This window comes from Trichechus manatus, unplaced genomic scaffold, assembly GCF_000243295.1.
Source record: "Trichechus manatus latirostris isolate Lorelei unplaced genomic scaffold, TriManLat1.0 scaffold00155, whole genome shotgun sequence".
NCBI classification, from domain to species: Eukaryota; Metazoa; Chordata; class Mammalia; order Sirenia; family Trichechidae; genus Trichechus; species Trichechus manatus.
Window position 1 is genome coordinate 3,618,706 of NW_004444091.1, and position 13,352 is coordinate 3,632,057.

At 42.1% G+C, this 13,352-nt stretch overlaps 1 long non-coding RNA gene across 1 annotated transcript; it reads left to right on the plus strand.

Annotated features, from left to right (window-relative positions):
- The first annotated feature begins 882 nt into the window (after window positions 1-882).
- Window positions 883-6,340, plus strand: LOC111822302 (uncharacterized). Its single transcript, XR_002825592.1, has 2 exons — window positions 883-5,270; window positions 6,252-6,340. It is a non-coding gene; the product is annotated as an uncharacterized LOC111822302 (long non-coding RNA).
- Window positions 6,341-13,352: the final 7,012 nt, after the last annotated feature.

Genomic DNA, 13,352 nt, shown 5'->3' on the forward strand with positions numbered 1-13,352 from the left:
GACAATGGCAGGAAGGCAGGTGATAAATTAGCAGAAGACAGCTGGGAGGGTGGAAAGACATTCCAACAACAGTTCAGATGGAAGTGGGGAGACAATACAGGCATCTGAGGAAGGGCATCCCAGGTGCCAGAGACCCCAGGGTCTAAGCAGGCCACAGAGGAAGAGGGAAAGAGAGGAGGGCCCAGCCTGGGGAGCTTTGGAGGGGCCTCAAGCTCTAAATGTGGAGGGAAGTGAGGAGACAGGAGGCTCATGCATGAGGTTAGAAGAGGGAGCACATGAATTTCCTTCCTGGGTCCCATGTAGTCATCTTAGCCCACCTCTCAGCTGAGCCCCTCCTGCCTTCCAGAAGCTGCGTCCTTGGCGTGTACTCTTCCCCCCTTCAGTATGTTGGCTTCACCAGGTGCCCCCGTGGTCTCTGGCAGGTTTGGGCTGACAGTGGCCTGGCCTCATGCACCAAGGAGCACCCAGGAGCCCTGTGGGGTGACTGGGCCCTGGCTGGAGCCAAGAGGTTAGCTAGCCAACCAGAGTCTCTCTGAGAAGAATTTTAACTAGGAAACAGGGAAAGATGGAGCCAGTTAACGGGAGTAAGGGGCAGAGGATGAGGAGAGGCCAGACCATTTGAAGCCAGATTATAGGAGACAGAAGAGATGTGGGGGGCAGAAGCTTTTCAGAAGGGGGAGATCACTAAGCAAACATGAAAAAGGGGGAAGAAGGGTTTTTCATCAACTACTTTGAGAAGATCTTTGTGATCCTTGGAGCAAAGACAAAAAATCTGCCTAGGAGATCCAGGTGTGAAGGTGGCCATTCCTAGCCCAGCAGACTTAGCCCCTGCCCTCCCTGCACACCCAGCCCCTGTTCCTCTTTCCCTCCACACCTCATCAATGTCTAGCCAAGTAGAACCTGTGGAGAGAAGGGACATAACAATTTCAGGCTCCTTCCCTTCCATGCTTACTCAGATGCCAAGTGCCAACAACACTCCCTCCTCAGGCCACCTTGCCACTCCCTATATTCCTGTCAGACCTCACTGACTGCAACCACATATGGTCCCACACTCATCTCTCAGGTTCTTTTCCCTAAAATGTGATGTACACAGTCCTTACCTGCTCACTTTTTTTTGGCTCCTGTGTAAGGGACTTTAAAAAAAATGAGGTAGCTGATAAGATCTGAAATGGTCAGCTTGAGGATTGGGTACAATTGCTTGGTTGCTGGTTCTGTTTTCACCCTAGGAAGGGCCACCTTCCACGCTGTTTCTAAGAAAGCAATGTCCAGCAATGTTGACCTAACTACACTGACCCCCCATCACATACCCTTGTAATTACCACACTGTAATCAATCTAAGATATGTATATCCTTTTAAGCCAATCGCCGCCTTATGAGCTTGTGTTACAGGAAGTCTTGCCTTATGTATGAGTTCCTGCCACAGGAAGTACTGCCTTAAGAGTTCCCGCCACAGGAAGTCCCACCTTATAATGATCTACTACCAATCAAGTAATATCTTTCAGTGATCTATGTTTGTAAATACAAATCAAGTACTGTACTTCATGTCCTTTGTTTTCTTCTTATAAAACATCACGGCTGAGTTGCCATATTGGATTACTGAATTCCAGTGCACTGAGTTCAGTCTATCTCCAGCTTGAGCTGTCTCTTTATTTTCAATAAATCTCTCAATTTTACATTAATCAGAGTACAGATAGTTACTCTATGACTAATGGCATAGTCAGCAGGATTTCTGAAGAAATATTATCTTCTACATTCCTGAGAAGTCATGGAACTGCCCTGTCCTAGTACCAGCAAGGGACTCTTGTGCCCACAGCCATCTCCTCAAATTCTCTGGGTTCGCTGGAGGTAAGCTGCTCAGATTGAAGCCTTGCTCTTATTGTGAAGATGGCTCTTTGAGAGATTTATTGGCTATCTTTTCTCTATACTTTCATTTTCTACTCATTTCCTGAGCATCTTACCAAATTAGTAAACCATCTTGTGGTCAGTCTATTTTACTGAACTCCCTTTTCTTTCTGGTACACCATAAGGTTTTCGTGCACATTTAGGTCTTTAATACTTGCAAGTTTCTCCATAAAATGTGGAGTGATACGTCCAAGACTGAAGCAGGATCCCCTAAGGAAATGTTTGCCAATTATATGACTAAGTATTATGGCCACGGTTCAGTCTTATATTTAGGCCAATGGCATGTGCTTATGAAGGGAAATTTAAAGGACCAATAACCATTGTGGGGGTCGTTTGAGTTAACTAAGTTGAACTGTCTGTGCAGCAAATTAGAGGCTAAGGGCTTACGAATAAAACTAAAGCAATGAGAAGCATTTTGTAATTGGCACATGGAAGCTTCCAAAAGAAATCATAAAGTCATCTCCTTGTAGAAGACTGTTTCAAAACAAGCTAAACAAATTGAAGAATTACAGTGTCAGAGCTCTGTAACCTCGATTACTACTTACCCAGCAGCAGCCCTTATACCCCTTTCCCAAAATGATTCCTTTTCCCAAAATAGCTCCCTTTCCCAAAATGGCTCCTTTCTCAAGGTGGCTCCCTTTCCCAAAATGGTGAAGTCCCTGGTGTCTGTAGTCCAACCCCAGCCTCTGATGCCTGCCTACCCTCCTTTCCCTCTGCCCCTCCATCAGTAACTCCCCTGTTGCCCTCTTTACCTACCTACTCCACTGAAAAGCCCCTTACGGAACCTCTATATTATCTCAAGGAACCTCTAGAAGAAGTAAAATGAATTTGTGAAATGCCTTTTAAAATTAATATCTTGAGGCTCAGAAGCCACCACAAGTTACTTTTGCCTCCTGGTCAAAAGCAGAACTTCATGCTGTTGTTAGGGAATTTCCTAACCCTTGTGAAGATCCTCACACATTCACTCGATAATTTAGACTCTTGGCTGATACCTACGAACCTGGTCTGGCAAACTTATATAATTCAATACATTCACTGATATGGCCAGGAAACACTCAAAGGTGGATGGAAAAGGCCTGATAGAAAACTCCAACATTATCCCTAACAATCTAGCCTGTTTCTGGCATGGAACTAATAGCACAGACCAAAAGTATTGTCACAGACCTTACTGAAGCTATCCCAAAGATTCCCCTCTGCCAAAAAAATATATATAAGACCAAGATTCAGGGTTACAAACAAAATGAAAATGAAAATGTTAGTAATTATAGGGAGTGTTTGACTAAACTTTTCCGAGAACACTGTAGTTTAAAGCTAGAAAGAGTCTGGATCCTGTATTGTTTTCAGTTCCCTTTTTGTCAATGGTCTCCATCTGGAGCTTGCTGAGTTAGTCAGACATTACAAACTAGATTGGGAAAATGAAAACACTTCACAGTTAGCCACTCTTAAACAACAAGCTAGGGAAGAACTAAAGCTAAACAAAATCAACTTACTGCCCTGCAATTACAGCAGTTGCAGACCCAGCCTCAAAGTAATTGCCCCACACAGAACAGGTTCACCCGACTTATGGCCAAGATTGGGCCCAATAACTTGTCCCTTGTTTATTATGACTATAAAAAGCCTGTATTTTGAAAACGATTGTTTAAAACTAAAAAATAAACTGGGCAACCTAACACCAGATGTAGCCCAGAAGCAGATAGAATGAAGGGGCTCCAGGGACAAATCTGTGGTTTTTCCTATGGTAGCACTAAACTCTCAGGGAGAAACTACTATTCAAATAAATAGAGAACCATGTAAATTTTAATTGACACAGGTGTTACCTTAACTGCAATAAACCCTACAAATTTACAAAAGCCCTTGCTGTGGAGTAATAAAACCTAAAGAGTCAGGGGGATCACTAATAAAGAACAGATTTTAACTCATTCCCAGCCTTTTTCTGTCTCTTTAAGTTCTATAGAGGATATGCACCCATTTTTACTCAGCTTAGATAACTCCAGTAAATACTAGGAAGAGATCTGTTATCCAAATAGAATTGTGAAATAAAATTCTCAGAACAGGAATCTGAAGCCAATCAACAAATAGACTCTATGATAGAAAATACTATAAGTGAATAAGCCTGTTCCTATTTGCAAGCACTCAGCTTACCACCACAAGAAGGTCATTCCCCTGTTTTATCCAATTCTATGGAATGTCTGTCTTCTGTACTCGGAAGTTTATGGGCCATTACTTCTACTGATGTTGGTCAGGTCCCATCAGTGGAACCAATTAAAATTCAAATAGATACCTCTAAACCCTTACCTAAAATTTCTCAATACCCTTTAAAATGAGAAGCTAAGGAAAGACTTGTTCCTATAATTCAAGATTTTTTGAATAAAGTCTTAATAATCCCTTGCACCACTCCAGTATTCCCTGTTAAGAAACCCAACATTTGAGGCTGGAGATTTGTACAAGACTTCTGTGCTATTAATTGTATAGTAATTCCAAGATTCCCCGTAGTTTCTAACCCTCACCTACTCCTCTCTAATGTCCCCCCTGAAGTGACTCACTTTACAGTAGTCAATCTTTGCAGTGGTTTTTTGTTTTTGTTTTTTTTTTGCATTCTAGTCCATCTGGACAGTCAATAATTGTTTGCCTTCACTTGAGGGGACCAACAATTTACCTGGACTGTCATGTCCCAAGGTTTTACCAAGTCCCCCACCTATTTTTCTCAGATATTACATGCTGATTTACAGACTTTACAGTTCATTCAGGGGCCTACATTATTACAACATGTGGATGATTTACTGGTCTGTTCTAACTCCCAACAGGCATATGTTATGATAGTAGCCTGCTGTTACAGCATTTGGACAGAGGAAGTCACAAAGCCTCTAGAGAAAAATTACAGTTAGCCCCACCTTTTGTTAAGTACTTGGGATATATTATTTCAGCAAAATAGGTCACTATAGACCCCAAAAGAGACCATCTTAGCTTATCCTGTCCCTACTGTCAAAAAACAGTTAAGAGGTTTCTAGGACTCTGAGGCTATTGCAGAACTTGGATACCTATTTTTTCTTTGCTGGCTCAACCTCTTTACCATTATCTAAGGGATTCAGAGCCTGACCTCTTCCAGCTCTCCAAGGATGGCCAAAAGGACCTCCCTCAACTAAAAGAAGTATTAATTAACACTCCTGCTCTAGGGATTCCTAATTATAATTTAGACTTTTCACTTTTTGTCCACGAGATTTCTTGGAATGCTCTAGGAGTCCTCACTCAAAAACACAAAGGACAACGGAGACCCACTGGTTATTATATCATCCAGCTGGATCCCATCACAAGATGCTACCCCCTTGCCTTAGAGCATGCGCTGCGAACTCTAGTCGAGACAACAGCAGGTATTGTTTTAGGATATTTTCTTGATATTTATGTCTCTGATGCAGTGTCAGCCATTTAAAATTCGGCTTATTCAACACCTGTCAGCCAGCAGGCTGACTTCTTATAAAGTTCTCCTTTTGGCCACTTCTAATAATCAGTTACATACTGTAACCTCTCTGAATCCAGCTACACTGTTACCTTTACCTAATAATGTGACCATCCTCCCTATGATTGCTCAAATCTTACCAAATGGCTTTTGCCTCCTAGACCAGATTTACAAGAAATGCTTTTATCAAATCCTGATTTAATTATATTTGTTGATGGGTCATATTTAACGCCTGAATCTACCATCTCCTCATTACCGGGGAGGATATGCAAATGCTGTGACTGCTCACGAGAAATCATTGAACTCACTGCCAAAGTAGTTTTGGATTATCAAATTGCCCTAGATTTCTTGTTAGCCCAGCAAGGAGGGGTCTGTCCTATAGCAAATGCCTCTTGCTGCACCTGGGTTAACACCTCAGGAGAGGTGAAACAAGATATTAAACTAATGCACCAGAAGGCTACTTGGCTCCATATACCTCCACCCTCAGATGCCCCTTTTTTAGATATTTTCAGCTGGCTACCCTCAGGTGTTGGATCATGGATTAAGTCAATATTGTCAACTGGATTAATAATACTTACTGTAATAACCATAGGGACTCTTAAATGTTGTATAAAACTTTTGACAAATGCCATTACCCAAAAGACCCATGTAATTATGAAAAGAATAATGTACATTGACAGTACTTATATTTCAGATGGATTTGAGCCCACTCCTTGAGTAAGCCATCAGTTGTCATGTTATTCCTCTAACGTGGCCTGCCCTGCACTACCCTTCAAATAGTAAAACCACAGAAACTAAAGCTTTGGCATGGTGAAGATGTCAAATAGTGGCCAGCTACCTCACAATGTTCTGCTGCTATTCATAGTTTGATTCCATTTTTTTTTTTAATCCACAGTCGACGCCCCTGGAAGTGACAGTCAAGAGATCAAACGACATGTTACATTTGGACAAACATGCTGCAAAAAAAAAAAAAAAAAAAAAAAACTTTTTAAAGTGTTAAAAAGCAAAGATGTCACATTGAGGACTAAGATGCACTGGACCCAGACTATAATATTTTCAGCCACCAGATATGCATGTGACAGTTGGATGATGAATAAGGAAGACTGAAGAAGAATTGACACCTTTGCCTTAGGGTGTTGGTGAAAAACATTGAATGTGCAGCAGACTGCCAAAAGAACGAACAAATCTGTCTCGAAAGACCTGCCAGGCAGGGTTTTGTTCTGTTGTGTGTGGAGTCACTATGAGTCGGAGCTGACTTGATGGTGCCTAACGATAATAACTTTTCAAATGCATAGCACCTGAGGTCTTAAAGAGTTATTAAATAAGCAGCCATCCAGAATAAGCATATGCTCAAAGTCTATGCAGAAGAAAGCCTTCTTTCAAAATAGTGGTCAGTGAACTGATCAAAGAATTTCTATCAAAATCCTTAATCAAAAGGAGGGAATGCATAAGGGAATTTACAAAAATTGAGACACTTGATAAGATCTAAAATCACTGGCTTGAGGGTTGAGTGCAATTCCTTGGTTGCTGGTTCTGTTTTCGCCCTAGCAGCAGCCATCTTCCATGCTATTTCTAAGAGAAGAATGTCTGATAATGATGACATAACTACACTGCAACCCCCCCATCACATACCCTTGTAATTACTGCACTGTAACCAATCTAAGAAAGTATATCCTTTTAAGCCAATCGCCTTATGAGCTTGCACTACAGGAAGTCCTGCCTTACAAGCTCCTGCCACAGGAGGTACTGCCTTATAATGATCTACTATCAATCAAGTAATGTCTTTCAATGATCTAAGTTTGTAAATATCAGTCAAGTACTGTACTTCATGTCCTTTGTTTTCCCCTTATACAACATCACTGCTGAGTCACCATATTGGATTACTGGATTCCACCGCATGGAGTTCATTCTGTGTCCAGTTCAAGCTGTCTCTTTCAATAAATCTCTCAATTTTACATTAATCAGAGTACGGATAGTTACTCTATGGCAGCTCCCTGTTGCCTCAGGATAAATCATGATCCACCTATAAGATAAAATAGGCAGTTGTTAGGAATATTTTTTAAGATTTTTAGTTTTTTTTTCTGAATCTACATATAATTGTATTCTTATTCACAATTTGGTGCATTTCCTTCTCACTTTTCATGCTTCTTTAAATATATTTTTAGATTCACCTATTCATACTTTGGAGCCCTGGTGGCGCAGTGGTTAAGAGCTCAGCTGCTAACCAAAAGATCAGCAGTTCAAATCCACCAGCTGCTCCTTGGAAGCCCTATGGGGCAGTTCTACTCTGTCCTATAGGGTCACGATGAGTCAGAATCAACTCAAAGGCAACGGGTTTGGTTTTTTTTGGATTCATGCTTTGCCACATTTCTTTATTTCTCCATCTATCTGACCATATTAGGCCCAAGATGGAGTCACATGCTAAGCCTCATGTTAGCAAATTGAAACCTAACTAAGTCTATTTCCTGTAAATGCCTGAACTTTCCAGAAGCCTGTCAAAAGAAACTGAGTCAATAATAAAATTAATCTATTGGATGAGGTTATTCAGGCAGAAAATTCAAGAATTGGGTAGCACCAAACCAAAAGTGGAAATGTACTCCCCTAAGTATTAGCAGTAACCGGCTTTTTATTGCCAAAACAAGGAAGCAAAAGAAGCTTATTTCTGATTGGCTTATACAATTTACTATTGAAGTGCTATCAGGATTTCATTGGTCAATGAGGGTGAAAGTGCTGTCAGAATCTCATTGGTCAACGTGGGTCACCTGATTTACAGGAAAGCTAGGCTTAAGTTTCAATAAAGACAAGTCTTAGGGACCTTGTCCACTCAACCACCCATGCCATTTTGTCAGCCGTATGACTCCATTTTTATTTCACTTAACAAGCCAAAACCAATTAGGACTGGCCTGCTCCACTTAACCTAGTTCAAAATTTCCTCTTAATCCTAAATAAGGAAAGAAAATGCCCACCAGCCATCTGAAATGCCCAGTATAGCTTCCTTGTTCCTGTGTGTCTGTGCCTATAAAATGTTTCTGCTTTGTACTGCTCTTCAGAGCCCTTGTTTAATTTCCTCCATCCCCTTCCCAATTCATGAACTGCAAATAAAGCTCATGAGTCCATACACAAAATTTAATCTTGTGGGAATTTTATTTTTAACACTATCTACACACACACCCCACACATTTTGTTGTTTTTGTTGAATCATGTGAGCCTTTGTTGCCATCACACTCCTTCACCCTTAAATACTTTATCCTGACAATCTCCTAACAACAAGGTCATTTTCCCCTATGCACAATGTTATCACCCACAGGAAATTTAACATCCTTTCAATGCTATTATCCAATATAGTCCATATTTAAATTTCCCCAGTTGTCCCAATGTCTTTTTCCTATCCGTCATCCAATCAAGGTTCGTGTATCCATTTTTCCTCTCTGTGTTTTTATTAGTTGCTTTCCAGTCAACTCTGATTCATGGTTCATGGTGACCCATGTACAACAGAAGGAAAGATTGCCCAGTTCTGTGCTATCTGCAGGATCACTGGTATGCTTGAGTCCATTGATTTGGCCACTGTGTACTTTGAGTGTCTTCCAACCTAGGGGGCTCATCTTCCAGCACTATACTGGACAAAATCCATAAGGTTTTCATTGGCCAATTTTTTGAAGTAGATCACCATGCCTTTCTTCCCAGTCTTTCTTAGTCTGGAAGCTCACCAGGCCTTTCTTCCTAATCTGTCTTAGTCTGGAAGCTCTGCTGAAGCTTGTCCACCATGGGTAACCCTACTGGTATTTGAAATACCAATGGCATAGCTTCCAGCTTCAAAGCAATACACACACCACCACAGTACAACAAACTCACAGACAGGTGGTGTCCTGTCTCTTTAGTCTCCTGTAGCGTAGAACATTTCCCTAGGTTTGACATTTTCTGAGTCCAAACCTGTTTGTGTGGTTGTTTTCTCAGGATTAGATTCAGGCCAAACATTTTTTGGCTGCAACTTCCACACGGGGGATTCTGTGGCCTTTCTTCGTGCATCACATCAGGGGCTCAGAGTGTCAGCATGGCCCACTCTTGGTGATGTTAACTTTGGTTATTTCATTAGGGTGGTGTCTGCCAGATTTCTTTATTGTAAAGGTACTGTCTTAGTTACCTAGTGCTGCTATAACAGAAATACCAGAAGTGGATAGCTTTAACAAACAAAAATTTATTATCTCACAGTTTAGGAGGCTAGAAGTCCAAATTCAGGGTGGCAGCTCCAGGGAAAGACTTTCTGTCTCTGTGGGCTCTAGGGGAAGGTCCTTATCATCAATCTTCCCCTGGTATAGGAGCTTTTCAGTGCAGGGATCCTGGCTCCAAAGGATGCTCTTTCATATCTCGAAAGAGAGTGACTCAAATACAATCTAATCTTGTAGATTGAGTCCTGCCTCATTAACATAACTGCCTCTAATCCTGCCTCATTAACATCCTAGAGGTAAGATTTACAACACATAGGAAAATCACATCAGATGACAACATGGTGGACAATCACACAGTACTGGGAATCATGGCCTAGCCAAGTTGGCACACATTTTTGGGGGACACAATTCAATCCATAACAGGCAACTTTTCCTTTGTAATGAGTTACTGGTCTGTGGGATGACAGCATGCACCATAAATGTCTTTTAGAAACTATGTTAGCATCATACAACCTTGTATCCTGTTTTTCACTTCACAAATTGTGAATGTTTTCTCATATCATTAAGCATTCCTCAAAAAATGCTCTCTAGTGCTGCATAAATTCCAACTTATGAATTTAAACATGCTTACTAGGATACCTGGTGGTGCAGTGGGTAAGCGTTCGGCTGATAACCAAAAGGTCAGCAGTTCAAATCTACCAGCCACTCCTTGGAAACCCTATGGGGGCAGTTCTACTCTATGAGTCGGAATCGACTTGATGGCAATGGGTTTGGTTTGGTTTTGGTACTAGGATGTCAACTCCATGACAACAGTGGGGATCCTTATGTTTTACCCATTGCCATACTCCTAGCAGAGCCCTGGTGGCACAGTGGTTAAGAGCTATGACTGCTAACCAAAAGGTTGGCAGTTCAAGTCTACAGGCTGCTCCTTGGAAACCCTATGGGGCAGTTCAACGCTGTTGGAATCAACTTGACCACAATGGATTTGGTTTTTTTTGGTACTCCCAGCACCGAGAACAGTGCCTGGCACATGGTAGGAGTTCAATAAACATTTGTTGAATGAATGACTATAGCTTATGTTTAATTTTTCAATATCATAGATAGTGCCATAGCAAACTTTCTTGTATATAATCTTTGAAGCATTTATTTAATGAGGATAGTGTTTATAAGAAGGGAAATGTTTATGTTAACAGTGAAAAAATAAGGATGCAAAATCATATATATGCTGTCATCTGGAAAACATAAGGATATGCAAAAAGAACCATCTGGGAGAAAATAAATGGGAAAATTAGCAGGGGTGATTCCAGAACATTTGGACCGTGGAAGGTTTTGACTTATTCTGAAATTTTCTCATATTTTCCACAATTAGAATATATTATTTGTATGCAGAGAAGCAGCAGCAGTTTTCCTTTTTAAAGTTAACTTTGTAAGTTGAGAATAGGTAAGACCATGAATTTGGTTAAAAAAAAAAAAGACCATAGTTTGGGTATAAAGCCAAATTCCATTTTAGGCAACATTAACTGCAGGAGAGAGTAGATTCCCCGAAGTGCCACGATGCTGCATGTTTGAGGCCAATCACATCTGGAATATAGGCATACCGTATTTTATAGCACTTGGCTTTACTGCACTTTGCAGATACTGCGTTTTTTACAAATTGAAGGTTTATAGCAACCCTGGGTTGAGCAAATCTATCAGTGCCATTTTTCCAACAGCATGTGCTCAGTTCATGTCACTGTGTCACGTTTTGGTAATTCTCACAATATTTCAAACTTTTTCATTGTATCTGTTATGTGATCTGTATTCAGTGATCTTTGATGTTACTATTGTAATTGTTTTGGGGCACCACCAACTGTGCCCATATAAGGCAGAAAATAAATGTTGTAATGTGTTCTGACTGCTCCATGAACCGGCTGTTCCCCGTTTCTCTCCCTCTCCTCTCTCCCTCTCCTGGAGCCTCCCTATTCCCTGAGACACAGACAGTATTGAAATTAGGCCAATTAATAACCCTACAATGGCCTCTAAGTGTTGAAGTGAAAGGAAGAGTCACACGTCTCTCACTTTAAATCAAAAGCTAGAAATGATTAAGCTTTGTGAGGAAGGCATGTTGAAAGCTGAGCTATGCCAAAAGCTAGGCCTCTTGAACCCGTTAGCCAAGTTGTGAATGCAGAGGAAAAGTTCTTGAAGGGAACACCTTCCCGGTGTTACTTTGTCAAAAGGACATTGTTGTATTTAAAGGAGAGTAACCACTTCAGGAACTGGGCATATTTGTTCTCCAGAACAGAAGATTCAAGGGGGAATGAGAAGTTTCTTCTCAAACCTGAAGAGCTGTCAAATATCAAAGGAAGGATGCTCATTTTGTACAATTTTTGAGGGAAGAAATGTGGGGAGTTCAGGGAGACAGGGTTTTTTTTCCCAATAAATAAGGAAGACTTCTCTAACAATTCATATAGTAAAATGAAAACGCTGCCTAGAAGACAGGACACTCAGCAGCATCTTGATGAGGCTGAGGGCAGGAGTTGCTGAATCCGGTGGGAGACCCCCCCAGGACTCACAGCCTCCCAGAGGCAGAAAAGGGGTTGGAGTCCCAGTGCTGAAGTTTGCCCACTCTTCAGAGAACTCATCCCTCACTCCTCCACCACTCCCTATCCCCTATAGAAGCCAGTGAGTTGACTCTGACTCATGGTGACCCTGGTGTGTCAGAGTAGAACTGTGCTCCATAGGGTTTTCAGTGGCTGATTTTTCGGAAGTAGGCTGCCAGGCATTTCTTCTGAGGCACCTCTGGGTGGACTTGAACTTCCAATCTTTTGGTTAGAAGCCAGTTGCTTAACTGCACCACCCAGGGACTCCAGACCTAGACCAGGCCCTCCATATTTGCTAAATAAATTGATGGTTCCCAAAAGAAATACAACACAAGGTTCAGACTAGCGTTGAGGAAAGAAACGTCAGCAATATTAGAAATGAAGTGTGGGTCACCTAGAGAATATGGTCTTCCTAAAGGAAGGATAGGAGCCCTGGTGGCGCAGTAGTTAACAGCCACGACTGATAACCAGAAGTTGGTAGTTCAATCCACCAGCCGCTCCTGGCTCCTTGGAAACCCTATGAGGCAGTTCTACTCTGTCCTATAGGGTCGCTATGAGTGGGAATCAGCTCCAGAGCAATGGGATAAGGAAGGATAGGAAAATGTAGAGAATAACTTAAAGGGCGATAATAGCACGTGAATGGTCCAACCTGATTTAAACAAAAAAAGAAGATATTTCGTTTGACTCAGAGCTCAATAGTGACTTTATGAAAGTTTTAATGGAGTGGCAGAGGTGGACATCTGAGAAGAGAGAACTGAGACACAAGGAACGTCAGCTTGGTTAATAAACTGGTTTTCATTTTCACAAGGGACCTCTTCGGCAGGTACCTTACAACTTAAAGCAATAATTTGTGTCACTATCCAGAAGCTCCTCCTCCCAAAGTGGTACTCTAAATTAGCACACCCGGGATTTGGGATTTCGTTTTTCACACGCCATCTCTCCGCCCGCCCCGCTGGCACCTCCCACCAGGGCAAGATCGTTGTCGTGCTCCCCACTGTGTCCCCGTGCCTACGCCCGGGCCTGGCGCAGGAGGGGCGCTCACTATTGCTTGTTGAGCATAGGACTCTCCAAGAGGCAGGCGGGGCAAACCCACCAGACCTGCACAGGGACAAGAGCCGGTCCTGGCTCCCTGCGGTCACAGCACCGGCTGACCACTGCTCAACCCAAAGCGCAGTCGGAGCCGCTCCCGTGGCTGTGTCCGCCAGGGCAGGGGAGGGATCTTACACCTACACCACCTCCAGCAACCTGCGC